The 23,616-nt window shown below is 38.1% G+C and overlaps 1 long non-coding RNA gene across 2 annotated transcripts in view; it reads left to right on the top strand.

Moving 5' to 3' along the window:
* The first annotated feature begins 374 nt into the window (after positions 1-374).
* The window catches only part of LOC125964318 (uncharacterized), a 34,924-nt gene continuing 11,682 nt past the window's right edge, over positions 375-23,616 (top strand). Inside the window, exons 1-3 of one of the 2 annotated variants that reach the window (XR_007477240.1) lie at positions 375-523; positions 12,668-12,705; positions 13,747-13,799. This is a non-coding gene — a long non-coding RNA (uncharacterized LOC125964318). Of the gene's footprint in view, positions 524-12,667; positions 12,706-13,702; positions 13,800-23,616 lie in introns of those variants that run through there. The other variant, XR_007477239.1, reaches the window with a different exon arrangement.

Raw genomic sequence — 23,616 nt, 5'->3', positions numbered from 1 at the left:
TTGAATTCTTTGCACTTTTCGGAGGGGGAGAGTAGATTAAAAACTTTTTTCTAGTGGCTTGAATTCATGGGAATTTTTCCAGCTAGCTTGGACAAAGTCATCCACTCCCACCTTCTTCTTGACCTTTCATGGTAGAAGAAACCACCTAAGTTCTTTCCCAACCACTGGCACCATGAGAACTTGAACATCCCACTCCTGGGAAACACTTAACAAAACTGTCTGTTGGTGTCACTGAGCAATTATTGTGCTGTAATAGAGACTTTTACAAAGTGCTTTTGGGGTGTGGTAGTTCAAAGTATGCCTAACTTTGGTGCTGGCTGGGGAGGATCAAAGAAGATGGGCCACAGATGATGCTTAAACCAAGCCTTGAAGTATAAGGGAAGGTTTTCCAGGTAAATAATTGGAGTGGGATAAAAGGTATTTTTAAGCAGAGGAGGACCTTTGCAGTGTCATCAAGCACAAGAGAATGTATTGTCCTCAAGGACATTAAAAGGCTCAGGACAGGTTGGATGGAGCACAAGAGGTAATGGCAGGGGATGAGACTGAATACGGAAGCAGACTTTAGAGCACTTTTTCTGGGGGTGATACAGTAAATGGCCCAGTTTAAGCAGGACAGTAATGTAATCAGATTTGATTTATAGAAAACTTTGCTAATGGATAGATTGGAGTCTGAAATATCAATGAGGTTGCTATTTCAGTAGGCTGAGTGAAATATTCTTGAAGCAGGAACTAAGGCTATGAAGCTGAGAGATGGAAACTGAATCTAAAAAAAAAACCTTTTTTTTTTTTTGAAGTAGAATGTATAAAACTGTTGACCAATTGGATGTGGATGTTGAAGAAAAAAAAATCTAAGATTATCTCTCCATTTATGGTTTTTCATTCACAGAGGTAAAATGGGAAGAGGAGGAGGTTGGCCGATAGGCAAAGGGATTGAAGGTCAATGAGTTACAGTCATGCATGTAATAAGCTTGGGGTATGTGAGGGACAGTCAGACAATGTATTTGTAGACAGTTTCATATAAGGTTTTAGAACTCAAGCAAAGATTAGGAATGGAAATACAGATTTGGGAGGTTCAGAATGTGGGTGATAGATAGGGAAGTTCAGGGTAAATAATAGAGTGAAAAGAAACAAAAATAATGAGATCATCTTGGAAACACCAACTTGAAAGGGTACATAGAGCGAGAGGAATCCACGGGGGGAAAGAAAACAAAAAAAAAGAGGAGCAAACAGAGCAGTTGGAAGGACATTGAGGAGGCCCTGATGTCTTTGAAGCCAAAGACAAGAGTTTGAAGCAGAGTGTAAACTCCACACTGAAAATGCTCTTTGTGTTTGGCTATCAGGAAGCCATTAGTGACCTTTAACGAAGCAGTTTTACTGTAATGGTGAGGCCAGAAGCCAACTTGCTGAGGCTTGGGAGTTAATGGGGTCTGGGGGCTGTGGAGAAGCATTGCCCATGAGTCTGTGCCTTTTATTTCTTCCCCCCGCCCCCAGAGAGAATTTATAAAGGGATGGCATACAGTTGTAACTAGAGAGGACATTTTTGGTGGGGAGATATTTGAGCATACTTACAGGTTGAAGGGAAAGAAAGAGATTGATGTTTTAGAAGGGAGGAGAGATTTAACAGAGCAAGGTCTTAAGGAAGCACAAAGGTTGAATTTGTTTGGAAGGAGGCAGAAAAATTCTTTCCATGAGACTGAACTTCCACTCAGTGGATGGACCAAGGTGGCTCAATCATCCACTGTGTTAAGGCTGTTTTCTGGATTTAACACCTTTCAATGTTCAGGGAGAGTGTAACCTAGAGCATATACATCCCCATAAAGAAGAACAAATATTGGTTTGCCCCTAAACCATGAGACAGTTGGGTGTCAAAATATTTCATAACAATAATAGACCAAAGCATGGTAAAACTGATTTGTATAGGTCAATTTTTTTGAATTTTTATCCTCCCTCCAGAGGATAAGAACTAGTCAGGTGATTGGAAGAAGGTCAGAGGCTCTATGGGACTGAACAGTTTAGATAAGCACTCAACATTATCTGATGTTTAGCAAGACTGAACCCGAATTCCAGACCTGGAGGTTTGCCCAGCTGCACATCCTATCTGGCTTATGCTTCTTCCCACAGGCAAATAAGTCAGGATCAGACGGCGGGTGGCAGATACCAGGCCATATGCATATTTATAATATTGCAAACTTGCCATCAAGCTGACTAAGCCAAATTAAGCACATAAGAAATGAAAAGTTTAGATGGAAGCTGATGTTTTTAGGATTCCAGGATGTGGCTCTGCCAGATCAGTGTGTTAACTTAATGAGAGAGAGCAGCTCGCATTTCAGGAAGGAAAGCAGCCACGTTGGCCTGACAAACTCAATCCCTCCGCGCAGGTCGTGCGCCTTGTAGAGCCCCTCCCCCCTCCCCCCTCCCCCCCCCCCCCCCACCGAAAAGCACTCATTTAACTCACTGTAAAAATACACCCAGGGTTAGGGTACTGCCTGTCTGATATCGGTAGCCTTTTCTGCAGGCGGCAGTAATTACTCTATAAATACATTGCTTCTGAATTCCCTTTAATGCACAGTTCTTTGTTCCTTTCTGCTCATGTCCTCTTTTGCTTTTGAGCCATTTCCTGTCTCTCCCTTCTCAATACGCAGCAGAGTTTTAGACACCTCAGTAATTATCCCTTCTCATCTCTTTTTTTCTAATGAACATAAAGCTAATTCCCCCTCCTTTGCAGTTATAAACATTGATACTATTTATCATTTTCTTGCCATTTCTGTGCTTTCCCAAGTCTCTGATATACTTTCTTGTAATCTACTTGAAACCTTGCACAGTATCTCAGTGCCCTATCCTACTGTGATTAGTGTCCATTGCTAATTTTTGTCAGATCTCTAGTTTTATGTCACTCTTTGTTTTGAATGTTTTACATGGCACTGAGTAAGTGGTTTCAAATTTCTACTTCCTTTTGGCTCTAGATCTTTCTCTTGGTCCATATATACTGGCTTAGTATGTTTGGGCTGCTATAACAAAAACACCACAGACTGAGTGGTTTAAACAACAGCATTTATTTCTCACAGTTCTGGAGGCTGAGGAGTCCAAGAGCAAGATGCCGGCAGAGTCTGTATCTGGTGAGAGCTCAGTTCCTATTCATAGTCTTTTTACTGTGTCCTCACATGGCAGAAGGAGTGGGAGAGCTCTCTTGGGATTCTTTTATCAGGGCACTAATCCCATTCATGAGGGCTCCATCTGACCTCATCACCTTCCATAGGCTCCACCTCCTAATACCATTATATTGGGAGGTTAGAATCTCAACATATGAATTTTGGGGCCACGCAGACATTCAGTCCACAACATGAGCTTAACAGCTTGTGAGCATTGCAGGCTTTATTTTCTTCTGAGGTCCCAGCCTGAAACTAAAACAGGACTTCACTTGTCAAAGAGTGGAGTGTAAGGAAAAATGTCAAAGCTCCTCCAAAGTGGATTTATGGAGTCCATCATATCAATGTTTTTCCAAGTGAAATGCTATCTCTCTTAATTCATTCCCCTTTACCTACTAAGCTTACAGGTCCTGTCTGCTCTTGTTTCCTCTACCTTCAACTTATGATCACCCAAGCCAGCACCTAATTGCAGAAAATTTCTGTGCCAAATGGAAACCTCTCTCCCATCTCTCCATACCTTACATACACTGAGAGATAGACTGGGCCAAAGGCTAAGGAATTGTTCGGGCTGGAGAACCCTCACTTTTTCATTTTCTGTGCACAGCAGTTAACCCCCAAACAGACGTACTTCCTGTTAAAAGTACTGTGTATCACACTCACCTTTCTGTCTGGGAAAGGAAGTTTATGTGGGGCTTTCCACTTGCACATTTGATAAAATTAAGCTTTGTGGGAGACAGCTACATTTTGCCTTTGTCTCATTTGGGTGACGCAGGGAAGGAAAGAGGTCCAACAAAGGAATATTCTGGGAAGAAAGTCTATTCCCTAATAGTTCCAGTTTATATATAGAACCTCAAGAACCTCATGAATTTTAAAAAGAATTTAATTTGGAAGTATGAACATATTTTATCTTCCAGAGATGTGGTGGTGACTTTACGCAAAAACTCAGATAAGAGGATACTTTCAGGGCAGTAGCTGAGTGGCTTACTGAAAGTATATCTTTCACACGGCAGTGAGCCTCACAGCAAAGAGGATCGAAGTGGCTGCAGGAGGACTCTGGTGGAGGGGGAAGTCTGGCCATTTAGCGTGGGGGATGGTGAAGTGTTGGTAGTGTTAGCTCACAAGGTAGAGAAAGGTTGGGGTAGTTGAGGGAAGATTTCCACTGCTGCCCAAAGAAATCCTGAGAAGCCCACTGTGGGAAGAGAGACGGAGCCCTTCCTGTGTAGGTCAGGCCTTGAGGAGGAGTGGGAAGAGTTAGAAGAAGAGGTGACTCCCATTGCAGTTTGTCTAGGACACCAAGATACAGCATCTGGAGAAGGACTCCCCTGGGGTAGAATCCAGGCTGTGGTCCAGTCCATCCGTGGTTGCAGGGATGATGGGATGTACCAGCAACAGCCGCAGTGATGAAAACGGACAGCAAAGGAACTGAATCCTGGTTCTTACCCATTCATTCTTCCCTAAGTGGTACCTGAGGGAAATATTATTACTTGTACAGTTAAGAAGAGAAACTTCAACTCATTCAGATCAATTTAACAAACACTTATTTGGCCTTTTATATATCAAATACTTTGTAAGATGCTGGAAAACTCGGAGGAGCAGCACGTGGTATTGCATTCAGGTTGTGTTTCGGGATGTTTGCTGATGTGAGGAGATCACTGTTTTTCATGAGGTGATGTGTAAGCCCTCACACAAATGGTCTCTGACTAATTAAAATGACAAGTTGATACAAGTTGCTGGTGAGGTGCCATGCGTTCTATTTCCTGGCCAAACAGCACAGATGGTGATTGCATGTAATAGAATATGTTCAACCTGGTTAAACCCTTAGGGAAACTTGAGACCACAAAGTATGCATACTCTGGTTCCTGATCTAGTTGTGTCTTTAAAGACTTATATAACTGCATACCCTTGTAACAAGAATGAAGGGTAAGGCTGTTTGATTTAGGGCTTTCAAATGACTTACTTATGGCCGGGAAGTATCCAAGTTCAAAGGGTACAGAGACAAAACAATTAGAATTAAAGTGGCATAAACAGTATCACATTTGTGACAGAAACTGATGGAAATAAAACAGTCATGGCTAAGGTGAAAATCTTGCTTTAGATAGTACTGAAACAACTGTCATGTTTCTGACCACTTTCCCTTATTTCTACTCCAGTGAGGTTTTCTGTTTTTCTATTTTTTGCTTTTTTTTTTAAGTTCTTTTTTATTCCATGAAGACAAAGGAACATACCCAAGGACATAGGACCCTGTATTGGAGCCAAGGTTGGAGCTCAGATATTTTTGGCTCTTAATTCTCTGCTGAGTCCATTAGACTATGTCTCCTCTTAGTTCCATTATTTGATTTGCTGTTCTCTGTGTGTTTACATACTCAAAGTGATAAAATACATTTTTGTTCTTATGTTACTAATGCAGTAGAGGTATTTTTCAATTTTGCTGAACTACAGCGCTCTAAACATGGCAAATAACTGCTTTCAACAAAATGTTTTCAAGGCATGCCTTGAAATGGGAGTTAAAAATAGGAATGCAAATGTTAATAACAGTATTGATAAAAGAAACTCTGGCTTCAAAAGCGAGAAATTCAATTAGAAAAAAAAGTGAAAGTATTTGAGAAAAATAGAATATATGAGAGTACTAATGGAAAATTCAGTCCCACAGCATTATTACAAATTAGATAAAGTTTTCCACAACATAGTTCCATGCAGGTCAGCTAAGATAGTAGGGGAATGGTTTTGGGATTGCCAGTTCTCTTTGACTCTAGAGGTTACATCCTAAAACTTTGATCCCTTTGATATTTGTAAACAATGAAAATCAGGACTATTTAGTCAAGGGTTTACCCACTGGACCCAGCTTCATAATGTTTAGACACTCATGCCGATCCTAAACTTTATCCATCTGCATTTCAAAGAGGTTAATGCCTCCCTATGTTTTAAAATCATCTAATATACAAGTGCTTAGGTATGTTGACAAAGGCATTATTATATGAAAGTACTTTAATTTTTATTCGGTTTTCCCCAAAAGAGCTCAAAGTATTTATTAGACTGTTATTAATTTTCACAGCATGTCTGTGAGGGAAAATCATCCTTGTTCATTGCTGTCATCAACATTTTTAGACAATATACTCTTAAGAAACTCTGTGAAACTTAAGAAAGCTACTGTGTCCATCTGAACAGTGCTTACAACCTAAGAGATCCTGATAGGTTCAACCTCACAGATGTCAAAACCATTTATAGTAATGAAATGTTAAGTGCTCTCCAGAGCCAAAGATTCCATGTTCTCCCTCCTTAACACATTCCAGTTAATAACTGGAATCTTAATATTTTATATTTTGATATAAAGCTGCTTACTCTGGATCTTTCCTCAAAGGACATGCACTTCAGCTCATCACTAAACTTTGTGGGAAAGACCTGAACTTATATCCCTGAAGACCTTAAGTGAGCAGGAAATTTTCATATCAGATAGGAGTTTTCATATAACCTGAACAATTGCCCGTAGTTGATGTGGGGATGGTCAGGATAAAGACTTTTGAATACATATAGATATGTGGAATTCTTTTATATGCTGCATATAAATAATATTATATATTTAGAAAGAGAGTTGGGTGAGGAATAATTCTTAAGCCAGCCTTTTAAAAAGTATATATTCAGGAACACCAGTTGCCTAACATGCTCTTGAAATAAAAGGTCAATAAGTTTGGTAAAGTCTTCATGACTGTCTCTCCTTTAGATATTAACCATATGCAGTAGTATATTAAAGATTCTGAGATGTCTTTAAGAAACATGTTTTAACCTTGTAAAATCTGTCCAAACTTATTTTAACACCAAATTATTTGTCATGCAGCATCCATAAGGAATAAACACTAGGAAAATAATCTTAATTCATTTCATCTGTGTATTTACCAAGTTTGGTGCATTCCCTCTACACTAGGGGAGATATGTAAGCCATGGTACTTGAATTCAACAAGATCACAATCTAGAAGAGATCTTGTATTTGTTCATGACATTAAAAAGTTTAAAAAGTTGTATAAAATTATAAATGCTAAGTTCCAAATGACTGAGACAGGCAAGGACATGCCTTGGATGTTGAGAGGAGTAGTACAGGAAGTAGATTTTTGGTGTCATCTTTGAATTGTTTGTGTCTCCCAAATACACGTTGAAACCTAACCTCCAATGTGATGGTGCTTGGTGGTGGTACCTTTGGAAGGCAGAGCCCTCATGGATGCAATTAGTACCTGTTTAAAACACCCCCAGAGAGCTCTCTGGCCTCTTCTGCCAGGTATGACATAGAAAAGATAGCTGTCTATTAGCTAGAAAGCAGCCCCTCAACAAACACTGAATCTGCCAGTACCTTGATTTTGGACTTTCCAGCCTCTAGACATATGAGAAATAAAGTTTGTTGTTGATAAGCCACCCAGTCTTCATGGTTTATAAACCACCCATTATAGCAGCCCGAATGGACTAAGTCAGTTGGACAGTCTCAGGCTATGCAGGAAGGAACAAAGCAGTCAGAGTGTGTGAGGGCGTGGTATGGAGTAGAGGCTGGGGGAGGGGAAGGAGGCATGGAGCATGGTATTGCATCTTACAAGGATGAGCAAAGAATGCCTGATGGACCATCTATATGCATAGTAATGACAGGTTAAGGAAAATAAGCTTTATTCCCCGATCATAGGCTTAGGCACATCAGTAGAGCCTTAGACTTCACCTCATAGACTCCAATGTGGCTGCTGCCACCACAGTTACTTTTCATTGAAGGGCAGCCTCCAGCTCTGTTGATTTTCTCTCAGATTCCTCACCTCTCTGTCCAGGCACATCCACCAGATCTGCAAAGTTGGAGCAGGAATACAATTGAAGACCTACATACCATATATCTAAGTACTTAAAATAGTAAAGTTGGAAAACTGTTAAATAGAATATGCTCTATCTTCCTACATTGACAAATATGCCTTCATAGACACTTTCAAGGCTGGGTTCACACTTCTAATTCTTGTGGTAGGCAGATTTCTTAAAGTAGTCCCTAGTATGAGCTGAATTGTGTCCCCCCAAAATTCATGTGTTGAAGTCCTAACCCCCAGTATCTCAGAATGTAACTGTACTTGGAGATGGTATCTTTAAAGAGTTAATTAAGTTAAAATGAGGTCATATGGGTGGACCTTAATCCAGTATGATTGGCGTTTTTGTAAGAAGAGGCAATTAGGACACAGACATGTATGCAGAGAAGATTATGTGAAGACACAGGCAGAGGGCAATCATCTCCAGATCACTGAGAGAGGCCTTCAAAGAAACCAACCCTGCTGACACCTTGACCTCAGACTTTCTGCCTCCAGAATTATGAGAAAATACATTTCTATTGTTTAAGTCCCCAGTCTGTGGTACTTTGCTACAGCAGCCTGGGCACTAATATAGCTCCCAAACGTGTCTGGCCCTGACCCCCATAACCTGTAAATATGATGAGATGTCACTCGTCATGTAAGTTTGTAGGGCACAGATGACCTTAAAATAGGGCTATTATCCTGGACTTTCTTGGTGGGCCAAAGAAATCACATGAGCCATTAAAGGCACAGAAATTTCTCCATCTGCTGGCTGAAAAGAAAGTCAGAGAGATGAAAACTCCATGAGCTGTTGCTGGTCTGAAGATGGAGGAGCCATGTGAGGAGGAATGCAGAGGGCCTTAAGGAGCTGAAAGGCCCCTGAATGACAGTCAGAAAGGAATTGGGACCTCAGTCCTACAACCATTGTGAACTGAATTCTGCTAAAACCTGAGTGAGCTTGGAAGCATATCCTTCCCCAGATCCTCTGTAACACGCTAGCCCAGCCAACACCATAGTTTTTTTTGGCCTTAGGAAACCCTAAGCAAAGAATCCATCTGAGTCCACTTGGACTTCTGACCTGCAGAACCATGAGATAATAAATTGGTGTTGTTTTAACTTAGTAAGTTTGTGGTAATTGGCTTATGCAACAATTGAAAACTACTACAACACCCTTAGTGTTTTACCTCAGAACAGGAGAGTAGTGGGTCTAGAGCTCATACTCTTTCTTTTCCTACCCCTAGCTCCATCCGTCACTGTGAAACCTGGGGCACTTGAGCATACATGTTTCAACTTCATCCATACCCTCTGTAAACACCTATTCCTTGGCCACTCTTTGGACCTAGACTTGGACAAATTTGCTTCATGACTCCATCAGGAGGACAGATTCAGGGAAGTGGGCCACACAGGCCCCAGAAGCAAGCCCTAGGCTATTTGGGAGGGAACCATCAGGGTCACAGGTATCTGGAGCGTAGTTCAGATTAGGGAATGAAAAGCTCTCCACGGGTAACTGTCCTGCCCTATGGATTTCTTATTGGAGGTAGAGGGTGGGGAATTGCTAGGAAGACATAGTCAGAGGAGGGCCAAGTGGGATCTTGAAGTGCAGGACCCAGGAATGGGTCTAGTGATGATACAGTCTCCTAGTTAGTGCTTTTGAGATCTCAGAAAAACAAGAGTTCCTATACAAGATAGGTTAAGAAACTTTGTTATATTGGAAAGGTAATTAAGCTTTTTCCTTTTAAGTCAGAGGAATAATGTGATAAAAATGGAATTTGAGTTCTTTTAAATTCGAAGTTAGGTATAAGTTGGATTTTGAAGTGGAAGAGATTGAAGGAAGAATTTCCAGATGAGAATGCATGGCAGTCATCCGAACCCAAGGTGAGGACCACTCAGATGCAGGGAGTAATGATGGGGATGTGTTTAAAAACAGAGGTGGAAAATATTTTTTTAAATATATTGGTGAATTTGAAGTGTTTCAAATGGAGATGTTTTGTATGTAGTTAATACTATGAAACAGGGATTCAAGAGAGAAAGAGGGACTTCCCTGGCGGGCCAGTGGTTAAGACTCTGTGCTCCCAAGGCACGGGGCATGTGTTGGATCCCTCGTCGGGGAACTAAGATCCAGCATGTCTCATGGCACGGCCAAAAATACCACAAAACAACAACAACAACAAAAACAGAGAGAAAGAGGCACTTTAATGTTATTAACATTATGAGAATGCCTAAAACTGTTAAGAGTATAAGGTTTTCCAGGGGGACGTGCAAGGGGTGAGAAGAAACCTTAGAGGACTATCAAAGATCAGGCATGGAATAAGGAAGACCACAGAATGAAAAAGAGAAAGGGCATGCACAGAATGAAAAGCTTTTCCAGAAGTTTCCCATGGAAATGGACCTGAGTAAAAGAAAGGGGAAGGCTCTGAGTCAGGTGAATGTAATCCTCCCTTTCCTTCCAAGATCTGCTTCTCTCTTGTAATTCTTGCCTCTGAACCAACATCTGATTCTCTCTACGCTGTTCTGACTTTGGGTTGATAACCTTGTTTGGATTTTCTGTCTCTGAGCTTGTTCCTGTTCACTGACTCTTCTTCCTTGCAGGCATATCCTAGACTCAGTGTTTCTGACCTTACCTTTACCCTCAGTTCTCCCCCATTAGAGATGACTACACTGGAAGGTTTGAGACATTTCTATAGCAATACTGGGTAGTCCTCAAGGTTAAATGCAGCAATGAGGAGACTGAAGGTTAGGGGAAGGAGTAAGAGTTGAGGTAGTCATCGCTGGCCTTGAAGTGACCATCTCTTGCCAGAAATATTAAAAGAAAAATCAATGGATAAATCAATCATCTAAACTTAGTCTTATCACTTTGCATTATTGATTTTCTAAGGAATTTTAAGAGTGTCTAATCTGAAAATTAATTTGGTGCTCATTATTTTGAGGAAGAAGGTAGAGTCAGAGTTCAGGGAGTTTTGTCATTACATTTCTCATTTCTATCCTCTCAGAATGTCAGAAATGACCCCAACTTCATTGATTTGACAGGGCAGGAAGCAAAGTATCACATGAATACTTAGCTGAAGATGCTATGTAAACTATGAGGGTTCCTGTAATCAGGATCTCAGTCATATTCACTGGGCTGTCATCCAGTGCATACATATTTATTGAGCCCTTATGCTGTACTGGGGACTATTCCATGTGTGGGATTTAGAGTGGTAACAAGAATTATAAAATCCCTGCCCTCAACAAGTTTACATTTTAGGAATGTGGGGTAGGCAAAATTAAACATGAAAACAAATAAAATGCTTTCAATACAGAAATCACCCATCGCATAGTTTAAACTCCAAATCGCTTTTTCGTGAGCTCTTCAAATTTATTCTAATGGTAGCATTTTCTAATCTTTATCACAATAAAACTTTACTATGAATTTTAAAACTTTACTATGAATTTTAAACCTAGCCTGATAACTGGATCTTTGTTAGATGTTGTTTATTTGCCTCCCCATGACTGTAGAGTTAGTTCCTAGTATGTCTTTGATTTATTAAGTAACCTAATCAGAGACCTGGGAGTCATTATAGACTCTGTTCTTAGCAAGGAAATCTATTGGTCTCTATATCTTGTCATTTTCACATTTTTGATATGTCTAGAATCATCCTTGTCTACTCCAATTCCATGGTTAGTTAACCAGATGGGCATTATATATTGCTTTGGTTTATTTAGCTAGTTTACTTATTGGTCTCTCTGCTTCCCCTTACACTTCCTCCTTCTACACTTTACCCCTTACCCAGAATGACCTTAAAGCTACAATATGATCATGTCATTTCCTCATTTAATATCTTTCAAAGGCTTCTTGTCAACTGAGAATAAGGTGTAAACACTCTCACTTGGCTTACACAGCTTTTTGTGACCTGTGTCTGTTCAATTCACCAGGCTCAATCCCACCACTTTCCTTCCCCCCTGACTCTGATCCAGCTGCACCAGTGATCCTGACTTTGGAAAGAACAGAGACTTTAGAGATGCTTGGATCTTAGTTTCAAACCAGGCTGTGACATGTCAGACATTTGGTAGGTTACTCAAAACTTTCCTGGGCTCTATCTTTTCTTCTTTAGGATGAATGTAGTATCACCTACTTCATTAGATCATTATGAGAACCATATAAGTTATGTTACTTTGATAGTTATGTACTTGTACATTAAGAATCTAACACATAGTAAATGCTTTAAATGATAGCTGTTATTATGATTACTCACCCTTTGTCTAAAATATTCTTTCTCCAATGTTCACCTGTTCATAAAACAGGTTCAATTCTTTCTTCAGAATTCAGCACAGACATCACCTTCTCTGAAATACTTTGGTTAAACTTACAAGAATTAAGCTCTGAGTTTGTTACAACCGGGTTCAATCTTAGATCCATTACTTCCTGTTGGTATTACTTTCATCAAGTAACAGTTTCTCAGATCTTCAGTTTTCTCATTTGTGCAATGAGGATGAAAATTCCTATCTTATGGGTTTCTGTGAGTATTAAAACATTTTTGGAAAGGAAAAACAAATCTACGCCTTCTTTCCCAACACATAAAGGTTCTCTCACTTCCACTTTTTCTCTCCATCTCTTTGGTATTTTTATTGTTTCAAATAAAAGGAAAGCTAATTATATTTTCCTAAATTATGGGTTTATTATTTGTCACCTTTCCTTGAAATCCTCTGAATCATTTTAATTATTTCTTTCTATATTCCTTTCAGAAATAAGAAGACTTTTATTTATATTTCATAGGATCAAGGTATGAGTCAATGTGCATTTTTGTGTTTCTATTTATCAAATATAAATGTGTGATGCTTCATAAAACCTGCACTATCAGAGCCCAGCACCCATGGAAATATCCATGTATAGTGGACAGAATTAATTAATGTAGATGATCTGGTTTTGTGTTGGATATTGGCAAATGAAGTACAAGTCCTGTGTGGGGTGGGAAACACCTAGTTTCTCTTGAAAAAGAGATAAATTATTTAATGTAGTAGAAGAGGTTCTATTAAGGATACTGGGCCAGCTCTGGAAAAGGCACATTTTCATGAGCAGAAGAAATTTTAAATAGGCACCTTTAAAAAATTACTACATGGTTATTTCTATAAATATGCACAAAATATGCTTTGATTATTACCTTTTAAATAATAAGGGCATAATGGAATAAGGTAGAATTTGCAATCTGTGGTATTTATACATTTCTTTTTTGTTTGTATTATCCATCTTCATTTGTAATTTGCAAATACATTCCTTCACAAAACTCTCCTGATAAAACTTCAGAATCTCTGCACAACCATGTTATTTGAATAATATGTACTATTTGAATGTTCATGTCAGGAGTTGAACAGAATTGATAGAACATCTTCCTAGATTCTTAATAATGAGAGGAGTGCTTATACTGCATGGTGCAGGCATTTCTTGTAACAATTAGTCACTAAATGAAATCTACAGTAGGCTACCCACAATCTCATTTCCATCTGCCTCTCTCTTTCTAAACATAATTGTCTTCAATTAGTTCTTATTCTATGTGTTTTTAAAGTCATGTAGAAGTGCTTCCTTTACTGATACAATATGGGATATCGCAGCTTTATCCCCATCGGTTGAGGTGTGTCTGTAATAACCTCTAGAGTTTATAAGTGTTATACTAGCAACTGATTGCTAAGTTGTTATGTACTATACAGTCTTATAAAAGTTTTCATTTCCTTCCAAAATGTTTGCAAACCATTTGGGCCATGCTGAATGATTTCTTGAATGAGTTGACTCATCTTTGGCTGTTTTCACACACACGTACTCCTGAAAGAGATGAGTCACCAAGATGAGTGAACCCTGAGCACAGACTGAAGCTCTGCCAAGGTAAATAACAAGCCAACTAAATCAGCATTTCCTTCAGCTGGGTTGCCTGTGGACTGAGGAAGAATAAGCTACACATACACAGATGCCCTCAAATCTCAATGAATAGAGAGGAGAGGGAAGCTCCAGGGATGAGGAGATCCTGACACAGCCAACCAAATTGTTCTGGATTGGAAAGGCTGAGGGAAACTAGAAGATAGAAAATGCCGTAAAAATGCGTCAAGTTAATTTCACGCTCTTCCACCTTCAACTTTTGCACAAATTAAATTTAATGCTCCTCAGCCTGACTGGTCTGCATGCAGAATGGTACCACAGTGGTTGGGGCTGATGGAGATAAAAAGGGTTCAGTGTTATTTACAAAAGAGTAAGAAAATATTTGTTTTGTGTTCATGAGTAACTTCACAGTAATTAAAATGTCCTCTTCTCCTCTCTTTAATGTTCTGAAACTCTTCTAATTCACACAGCATTAACATTAAACCATTCACTGTTCCTTGATATGAGATACCAAGTTAAGGTAACCAAATAGTTCAACCTCTCTTAATTTTCATTTCAACATAGAAGTGAGGGCTTTTGCTCATTAGATAGTTATCTTTGGTACCTTGTTGTCCTAACTCTTTAAAATTTAAATTTTAAATTGGTGACTGTCTCAACATCAGTGTTAGAATAAAATGCCACAGGACAGGGAGATGTGGTGTGTGCATGGCCTGTAACATAGGTTAACTAGATGTTAACTAGACTTATTGTGGTGATCATTTCGCAATATATGCAAATATCAAATCAATATGTCATACACCTTAAACTAATACAATGTTGCATGTCAATTACACGTCAATTTAAAAAAAAGAATAAAGCTCCACAGGACAAGGAGATGTGCTATGTGTATGGCCTGTACCATATCTAGAAACAGACACATTTCTTTTTTTTTAATTTTTATCTTATACTGAAGTACAGTTGATTTACAGTGTTGTGCTAATTTGACACATTTCTGATATTCACTAAAATTGCTGACACTAGTCTTTACCTAAGATGAAACAAATCCAAACTATCTATGCCCACACAAGATACCCCTCAGCAGTATTAGAGTGTTTGACCTGTAAATATTTGTGAGAACATCATAAACAAATGCACTCTGCCTTCCTCTCCTATTTGGTCTGACTTACCAAGGTGCTCTAAAGAGTTTTGGGACTTAAGGAAAAGTCCACCCCTTCTAGATCTGTTCCCTCAGGAATGAGGAAATGATAGAAACTGTTAGGAAATATGTATGTTTTAAGAGCTGGAGGGAGAACCTAGGGTCAAGGAAGGAGCCTGGAAGAGTTGTCAAAAATGTACTTGGTTTGTCCATTTTTCATCTCAGTTAACATACTCCTCCTGCACTTACACACTCCCAGAACATTTTTTTCTCTACTTTATCCTAAAACATGGTTATGTTCCTAATAACTCTTGAGGGAAGCTTTTCCCGACAGTACCTCCTGTATAACCCATTGGTCTTGGGATGGTGAGTTAAAGCCAAAGTCAAAAGGTTGCATTTTTGCTGGTTGTCTTCACTGGGTTGGGCTTGCTTTGCTATAATGTTACTTTTTGTTGAGGCAGAAGAGGTGCTGAGAGCTTTTTTATTTTAATCTTTTCCCAGTCTGGGAATGGATATAAGGGCGTTCTAGATGCAAATGCAGACACTGGTTTGCCGTAGCCATCGTCGTCCTTTCTTCCTATTGCAAGGTCACTCTTATGAGGAGAGGAGAGGGCAGTGATGCCTTCTGAACTGCACCACAAGAAGGTGGATGAAAGACAAGAGAAAGTGTGATCACTTCAAACTAAACTAATCCTTCTTCCCTGGATGATGCTTAAAGGTGTCTTGATCATTTTGTTTACTGCAATGTCTCTATAAAGTATGACATGAATCTCAAAGATTTCATATTTTCAGTAGGAATTACAGGGACAGCATATGCTCTTGCCTTGAGCAATCTTAGGTATTTGTGGAAAAAAAATTTTTTTTCTTTAGTCCATGCAAAGCATCTTTGAGAAATATTATTTCATTTTCCCCTGAATTTCATTTTGTTTTTCCTAAGCCTTCCCTTAAAATCTTGCAGCTAAGCTAATACCCAGGTTTTCTCTGCTGGAATCCACCCCCCACCCTGCTCCACCACACACACACCCAACCCCTTGGTCTGTAGTGACTCTCTCTCTTCCTCTCTCTCCTCCTTCCCCATCCTCACTGCCACCTTATGGACTGGTGGACCCTTAATCATCTTTTTAAAAGATGCTCAGATACCTCTGTGAAACTTCATCTGTCCCAGAAGAATTAGTTGCCTCATCATTCGTGCTCCCAGAGTACCATGGAAACCCTCCCATTACCATTTATCTAATTACACTGTGGGTATCTGCTCACATCTGTTTCTCCCACTGGATTGTCATACCCTTCAGGGCATGACTGTGCCTTTGTCAACTTTGTATCGCTAGTGTCCAACCTAGTACCTAGACACTCAGTAAACGTTTGATAAATGAATGAATCAAGAGCAGGATAAAAGAGAGGAAAGCAGAGAGCAGCATTAAAGAATGAGAGCAAGCATATAAAGGACAGCATAAAAGGCTTTCTGCTCTCCTACTATCCCTACCCACGTCCCCTGGGGGAGATGGTAGGCAGTATCAGTGTGGACAACATGAGGCAACTTTGAAGAGGAAGCTGGAACTGGTCAACAGGAGGCAGCAAAGCAAGTAAAATCACTGATCTGGTGGACTCTGGCCAGGAGGTAGAGGTTGTCATGTACCTGTGTGATAAAGGACTGGTGATTTTAAAAGCACTTAGGTATGCTTGTAACTTGTAGATACAGTGGTGATCTGGAATAAGTGACAATAATAATGATGAGATACCATTTATGAACTACCTACGATGTGGCAGATAACTACTGTGCTAGGCAGTTTTTTACATTATCAGTAATCATCTCAAGATCCCTGTATCATTTTCACAATTTTACATATAGGGAGTTAAAAAAAAAAAAAACAATAACTAAGGAAGTTCAAGAACTACTTCAACTTGGGCCACACAACTGTTAAGTTAATCCAACCTGGCTCCATTAAATGAGACCAGAATCAACTGTTGCCAGAGATCCACACCGGGAAAGGTTCCTAGAAACCAATTTAACCATTAGCCATGCAGCACAGTGGATTATTTCTGATGTGTCTAATTTTAACTGTCACTGGCCTCCTATGACTTGCTGCTCTTTGCCAGAAGAACTTCAGAAAGGCATTAATCATTTCTTAAAAGTGTGTCATTAGAACTTTAGCCAAAGGCTACATTTTGCCAGAATCACCAAGCTTACAGCAATTTAGAAACTTTAGCCTGCAGAGGCACTAATACAACATTCCTCCCGAGTTTCATTTAGAATCTTCAGAAGGGAAAATGCCTCACGCCTCACATTCTCTTTTTCTTGTCCAAAGTCATTATGAAAGTCTCTGTTGCCTGTTCCTCTCACGCCTACTCATTCTAGGACTGTCATGTGGTTCTTCCCAGACTCATTCTCCCACTTCTTTACTCCCTCCTTCTTCCCTTCCTCTGGTACCTCTGTAACACGGTAAACAAAGCTTCCCACACCCTCAGTCTCTTCTTAGAAAGCTCCTTCCACTTTCTTCTTTATCTGAAGCCGGAATCTCCCTTAAGGACACACACCTTTCTCCTGCACCCATCTCTGGAGGCCAGGAGTTGATCTCAGCCTGAAGAGCTGCTGGTGAGGGCTGCCCTGTCTCATCAGCCCCCAAAACCCCAACTGAGCTGCTACTCTCAGGCTTTGTCACAAATCTCTGCTCCTGCTGGCTAATCTTTATTTTTCACTGTGATTTGTATAATCTTCCTTGAAGGCAGGGAGCAGGTTTTCATATCTTTGACTTCTCTTCAGTAACTGGCAATTCTATAGATACTCAGCATTTTTTTTTAACAAATAATAAAAATAATAGCAAAATCTATCTTTATTGAGACTCCTTTCTCTCTCATCACCTACTTCTGCTCATAACTGATCTGGTTGTATTCTGTTGTTCTTACTTTATCGAATAGATATTTTTTTTTTGGCTAATTAATTTTAGCCTCGTGCATTTAGAGCATTTAAGACAAAAATTCCCCCCAAATTTCTACTTGCGCTGCATCTCTAAGTTTTGATATGAAGTACTTTCATTATTGTTCAGTTCAAAATTATCATTTCAGTTATGATTTCATTTTGATCAATGAATTTTTAGAACTTTTAAAAAAATTTTAAATATATGTTTGAAAATATATCTGTTTTGCTTTGGAAAGTTTCATTGTAGTCAGAGTAGATATTCTGATGACACATATTCTTTGAAATTTAGTAGAGGATTGCCTAGTATTTGCCCCTGCCCCACTTTTAAAATGTGGCTCATGTGTATCCAAGAAGGATGGAAATTCTTTAGCTATTAGACCTAGGGTTCTATATAAGTCCTCTAGATCAAGATTGTTGTATTCTTTATCTTCACCAAGTTTTCCATCTACTTTATCTTAGAATAATGTGGAGAGGTGTGTTGAAACCTCCCACTATGATAGTGGGGTATCTACTTCTCTCTGTAGTTCTGGTATGTTTTTGTTTTGTAATTTTTAAGCTGTTTTATAAGGTGCTACAAGTTTTGAGTACATTAATCTTCTGTGTTAAAACTTTTATCATTAAATTGTGAGCCCCCCTTTTTTAATTCCACTAATTCTTCCTTTGACATAAAATTACTATAGATACCCTTGCTTTATTTTACTTGATCTTTGCTTAGAATATTTCTTTGCATCCTTTTACTTTCAACCTTTTAACAGCTTGTATTTTAGGTGTGTCTCTTTGAAAACAGTGTAAGGTTGGATTTGGACAAGCTGAAAATCTTCCCAAGCTGAAAATCTTCTCCTGTGTGAAAGGAAGTCCGTTCATTCAGCTACGGTTGCTGATATATGGATTTGTTTCTACCACCTTACTTTGTGTTTCCTAATTGTCTCACTTTTCTATGCATTTTTTTCTTGATTGATTGAGGATTGTTTGTTTTCTCATTCCATTTTCTCTACTTCTTTAGAAGGATAAAATCTATTTTTATTCCTTTAGGAATTATTCTTGAAATTTTAACATCCATGCTTAACAAAGGTTAATCAATCTTAATCTACTCCCAAAGAACATTAGGACTTCAGAACACATTCAGATCATCTCTCATTACTTATATGCTATTGTGATCCAGTATTTTGTCTTTCTCCTTTTTATAAAAGCATTGTAAATGAAATATTTTAATATTTTATAATGTGGAATTGTCTAACTGATCACCCTGCTTCCGTTCTGGCATCCTTCAGGTCAATTCACAGTAGAGCAGTCAAGGAATCATTTGTCTTAAAAAAACCAAACTTTACTTGTATTAAAATTTATAATATGCATGTAGAAAAATACAGAGACCTCACATGCACAGCTTGATGAATTCTACAAAATGAATACGTTCATACAACCATCCAGCTCTAGAACTGGAAGATTACCAGCATCCTAGAAGCATCCTTTGTATCCCCTCCCAATCCTGAGACCCTTTGTTCTCCCCTATGGGAGCCACTATCCTGACCTGGAACACCATAGATTAGTTTGTCTAGTTTTGAATTTCATGTAAAATGAAATCATGCAGTACATATTCTTTTGTGTTTAGCTTCTTTCACTCAACATTACCCATATGAGATTCATCCATGTTGTTTAATTTAACAGTAGTCTGTTCAGTTTCATTGCAGTGTAGTATTTCACTGTATGAATGTATGAAAATGTATCCATTCTACTATTGATAGACATAGGACCTTTCTCCAGCTTTTTGCTATTTTAAATAATGTTACCAAGCACATTATCGTATATATTTGGGAGCACGTATGTATAAATCTCTGTATGATATATCCCTAGAAGTGGACTTATTACAAGATAGGGCATGTATAGGATTATTTTGAGAAGAGGCTAAGTGGTTTTTCAAAGTATTTGTAACAATTTATATTTTATACTGATGATGAACATCAGTGTATGAGTTGCTCAATATCCTCAATTCTTTCTAACTTTTACTTTTGAGATAATCTTAGACTTACACAAGAGTTGCAAAAGTATGACAGAGGTTCCTGTTATCTATTGCCTAGATTCCCCTTTAGTAAACATCATACAAAATCATAATGTATTTATCAAAGTAAAAAATGAACTTTGGTATAATACTAGTAATTAAACTACCCATTTTACTCAGATTTCACTAGTCCTTACTAGCCCTTCTATTAATGTCCCTTTTGTGTTCCAGGATCCAATCCAAGGTCCCACAATACACTTAGATGTCATGTCTCCTTAGTTTCTCCTTTACTTGGTGACCTTGTCTTTCATGATCTTCATATTTAAAAGGTACTGGTGGATTTGAATGTAGAATATCCTTTTATTTGTGTTTCTCAAATAGGTCTTCATAATTAGATCAAGGTTATGCATTCTTGGGAAGAAAGCTGCAGGGATGATATTCCCTTCTCAGGGCATCAAATCAGGTTAATGATGTTGAAATACATTCATCTTGATGATAACTTTGACCATTTGGTTAAAGTGTGTGCCAGTTTCTTCATTGTAAGCTTATTGTTTTCCCCTTTTTGATGAATAAACATATGGAGGAAGATGCTTTGAGAATCTGCAAATACCCTGTTTAAATTTTCACCATGACTTTTCACATCCATAGGTGAATCCTGCCTGCATAATTAGTACCATGCTCTTCTAATGGTGATTCTGAATTTTCCTCATTTATTACTTGTAATTTTTATAAGGAAGCATCATACCTTTTATCTCACTTATTCACATTTTTATTTATATTAGTATGAACTCATGGATATTTCTTTTATTTTATGAGTTAGAATCCAGTACTATTGTTGTTTATTTTCTTTTTTTATTACTATATTTATTCTTATATTGGTAGCCTTCATAACTTTATTAATTAATTACTTTTATTTTTGCTGTGTTGGGTCTTTGTTTCTGTACGAGGGCCTTCTCCAGTTGTGGCAAGCGGGGGCCGCTCTTCATCGCGGTGCGCGGGCCTCTCACTCTCGCGGCCCTTCCTGTTGCTGAGCACTGGCTCCAGACGCGCAGGCTCAGTAGTTGTGGCTCACGGGCCTAGTTGCTCCGCGGCATGTGGGATCTTCCCAGACCAGGGCTTGAACCTGTGTGCCCTGAATTAGCAGGCAGATTCTAAACCACTGCGCCACCAGGGTAGCCCCTGTTGTTTATTTCCTTACTCAAGTTTTTATCTCAGCAATAAGGAGCCAAAGGGAGGATATTACCCTCATTCTAAAAAAAAAAATATTTTTGCATACTTTTTTTTCCTCCTGGTACCACAAGATGCTTCAGGTTCCTCTTGTGTCTTCCCTGCCTTACCCCTGGAAACAACCACTTCATCAAGAATCTCTGGTTGCTTTTATTGTAGAATAATATTTAGAAACCAAAACATCTGATACTAGTTGTTCTCACGGCCACAGGGATGTCCTTGCTTCTAATAATTCTTGTCAATAGAGCTAGGAAGTGTGTATATGTATACAAATCCAGGCATAAACATATATCACTGTTTATCTATTTATCAATCATCTATCTAATATATGCTTCTTTATGTATCTATCTTAAATAAAATCCAGGAGTCCATACTGACGGCTATGACTCCAGCACTCCAGTGTTCATGCTACTGTTCTCCATTTCTTTTTCTTTTAATTAATTTTTATTGGAGTATAGTTGATTTACAATGCTGTGTTAGTTTCTGCTGTACAACAAAGTGAATCAGCTATACATATACATATGTCTACTCTTTTTAAGATTCTTTTCCCACATAGGTCATTACAGAGTAATGAGTAGAGTTCCCTGTGTGACATAGAGTCAGGTATCTGACACAACGTTTTCTTACAGAAGAGTTCCATCACCCCCAAATTCTCTTGTTGCCTCTTTGTAACTAATATGCAGTACCTTCCCCATTCCCAACTTACTTCTTTTCTGTATCTGTATTTTTGCTTTATCCAGTGTGTCGTATAAATGGAATCATTCAGTTTATAGTCTTCGGGGTCTGGTATCTTTCACTTGGTAAAATGAACTTATGATTCATCTATGTTGCATGTTTGTTCCCTTTTATTGCTGAGCAGTATTCCATTGTATGGATGTACCACATTTTGTTTATCCATTTGCCATTTGAAAGATATATGGATGATTATGTCTTTCAAAAGCTGCTATAATGCAAAAAGCTGCTAAAAATATCTATATACAGGTTTTTGTGTGAAACAGTTTCTATTTCTTTTAAGTTAATACCTAGAAGTGAGATTGCTGGGTCATATGGTATATATATGTTTAACTTTATAAGAAAATTGCCACACTGTCTTTTAAAGTGATAGTACATTTTAAATTTCCACCAGCAATGTAGGAGCACTCCAGTTGTTATACATCTTTGTTGGAACTTGGTAGTGCTATTTTCCTTTTTAATAAGAATGGGTGGTATCACATAGTTTTAATTTGCATTTCCTTAATTAACTGCTTATTTGCCATTCACATACTCTCTTTGGTGAGGTGTCTGTTCAGATCTTTTGCCAATTTGTTTTACTGGGCTGTTTGTTTTATTACTGTTGTGTTTGGAGAATTTGTTTTATAGTATAAACACAAGTTCTTTATCAGAAATGTGATTTGCAAATGTTCTCTCCCTTTCATTCTTTTAACAGTATATTTAGCAGAGCGAAAGATTTTAATTAGATAAAACTCAATTTATCAATATTCTCATTTACAAACTGTGCTATTAGTGGCATATCTAAAAGCTCTATCAACAAAACCAAGGTCATTCAGATCTTCTCTTATATTTTCTTTCAGAAGTTTTAAAGTTTTATATTTACATTTAGGCCAATGATATGTTTTGCATTAACTTTTGTGTAAGATGTGAGGTATGGATTTCCTGTTGATATCCAATTATTCTAGCACCATTTATTGAAAAGACTAATCTTTCTCAATTGAATTGCCTTTACATATTTGTCACAAATCAATTAACTATTTGTGAGGGCCTATTTCTGGGCTCTCTATTTTGTTCCATTGATTTATATGACTATCCTTCATCAATACCATACTTTCTTGATTAATGTAACTTTATAGTAAGTCCTGAAATTGGACAGTGTGATTCCCAGAATTTAGTTCTTCTTTTCCAGAATTGTTTAGCTATTTTAGTTTCTTTAGAATCAACTTGTTGGTATCTACAAAAAGTCTACTACAGTTTTCATTTGTATTGTATTAAGTCTGTGGATTAAATTAAATAGAATAGTATTCAGTATTCTAACACATGAATACAGTATATTTCTCCACTTACTTAGGTCTATGATTTCTTTCATCAGTGTTTATAATTTTTATCATACAGAACTTGAGATTGTTTTTAGATTTCTATCTAAAATTTTATTTTTTCAGTGCTACTGTAAATGGTATTTTGAAAAATTTCAAATTCATTGCAAGCATACAGAAATAAAGTTGATTTTTGTATATTGAACTTGTGTCCTGCAGTTTTTCTAAGCTCATTTACTAGGAGCTTTTGTATAGATTCTTTGAGAAGTTATCTACAAAAAGAGACAGATTTTATTTCATCTTTTCAGGCTGGATATCTTTTGTTTCTTTTCCTTACCTTTTTGTACTGGCTAAGACTTCCAGTGTGTCATTGAATAGGCGTGATGAGAGAAGACATCCTTACCTTGTTCCAGATCTTAAGAAGAATACATTGTTTTTCATATGTATCATGGTAACTTTTTTTTTTTTGAGATAGCCTTTTTCAGGTTAAGAATGTTCCCTCTATTCCTAGTTAGCTGAGACTT

The sequence above is a fragment of the Orcinus orca genome, chromosome 4 (assembly GCF_937001465.1).
Source record: "Orcinus orca chromosome 4, mOrcOrc1.1, whole genome shotgun sequence".
Classification (NCBI taxonomy): Eukaryota; Metazoa; Chordata; class Mammalia; order Artiodactyla; family Delphinidae; genus Orcinus; species Orcinus orca.
This window is presented reverse-complemented; position numbering and strand designations above follow the sequence as displayed.